The sequence below is a fragment of the Mustelus asterias genome, chromosome 13 (assembly GCF_964213995.1).
Source record: "Mustelus asterias chromosome 13, sMusAst1.hap1.1, whole genome shotgun sequence".
In the NCBI taxonomy this organism is placed as follows: domain Eukaryota; kingdom Metazoa; phylum Chordata; class Chondrichthyes; order Carcharhiniformes; family Triakidae; genus Mustelus; species Mustelus asterias.
Window position 1 is genome coordinate 5576458 of NC_135813.1, and position 1749 is coordinate 5578206.

Sequence of the window (1749 nt, forward strand, 5' to 3'; positions counted from 1 at the left end):
ATATCCCTCTATGCCCATCCTATTCATGTATTTGTCAAGACGCCCCTTAAAAGTCACTATCGTATCCGCTTCCACTACCTCCGCCGGCAGCGAGTTCCAGGCACCCACCACCCTCGGTGTAAAACACTTGCCTCGTACATCTCCTTTAAACATTACCCCTCGCGGATTGCCTGTGCTGCTGGAAAACATGCCGCGGGACAGGGTGGGGGGGAGGGAGGGAGCTGGAAAATCCCAGATTCAATGTCTGCTGTGGCTGCACCCTCGAAACTCTAGGTTAGGGGCGGCACGGTGGCACAGTGGTTAGCACTGCTGCCTCACAGCGCCAGGGACCCAGGTTCACCTTGGGCCATTTTCATAGAATCCCTACAGTGCAGAAGGAGACCATTCGGCCCATCGAGTCTGCACCGACCATAATCCCACCTAGGTCCTATCCCTGTAACCATGCATTTACCTAAGGTGGCACGGTGGCACAGTGGTTAGCACTGCTGCCTCACTGCACCAGGGACCCGGGTTCAATTCCCAACTTGGGTCACTGTCTGGGTGGAGACTGCACGTTCTCCCCGTGTCTGCGTGGGTTTTTCCCCATGTTCTCCAAAAGACGTGCTGGTTAGGGTGCATTGGCCATGCTAAATTCTCCCTCAGTGTACCCGAACAGGCGCCGGAGTGTGGCGACTGGGGGATTTTCACAGTAACTTCATTGCAGTGTTAATGTCAGCCTACTTGTGGCACTGATGAATAAATACTGGAACGACGGAGGTTGAGGGGTGAGCAGATAGAAGTCTACAAGATTATGAGGGGCATGGACAGAGTGGATTGTCAGAAGCTTTTTCCCAGGGTGGAGGAGTCAATTACTAGGGGACATAGGTTTAAGGTGCGAGGGGCAAGGTTTAAAGGAGATGTACGAGGCAAGTTTTTTTGCACAGAGGGTGGTGGGTGCCTGGATCTCGCTGTCAGGGGAGGTAGTGGAAGCAGATACGACAGTGACTTTTAAGGGGCGTCTGGACAAATACATGAATAGGATGGGAATGGAGGGATACGGTCCCCGGAAGGGTTGGGGGTTTTAGTTCAGTCGGGCAGCATGGTCGGTGCAGGCTTGGAGGGCCGAAGGGCCTGTTCCTGTGCTGTAATTTTCTTTGTTCTTTGTAACTAAATGAATTACTCAGAGGGCCAATGCTGACACTGCGCTGAGGGACTGAGGGGGTGCTGCATGACCTTTGTGTTAAAAGGCTGAAGGCGTTCCCTAATTGCCCTCTCACGGGGATCAGGATGATCCTGGGGGCACTATCTCAAAGAAGGCCAGGGGCAGTTATCCCCAAGAGGCCCCTACAGTATCTATCCCTCAATAGATGCCACAAATGCAGCGATATCAGTCATTTATAGAATCATAGAATCTCTACAGTGCAGAAGGAGGCCATTCGGCCCATCGAGTCTGCACCCACCACAATCCCACCCAGGCCCTATTCCCATAACCCCTCATATTTATGCTGCTAATCCCCCTGACACTAAGGGTCAATTTAGCACGGCCAATCCACGTAACCCGCACATCTTTGGAGTGCGGGAGAAAACCGGAGCACCCGGAGGAAACCCACGCAGACACGGGGAGATGGTGCAAACTGCGCACAGACAGTGACCCAAGTCGAGGATGGAACCCGGGTCCCTGGCACTGTGAGGCAGCAGTGTTAACCACTGTGCCACCGTGCTGCCCATTGAGTCTCAATACTGCTTGTGGGATCTTGCTGTGTACAAATT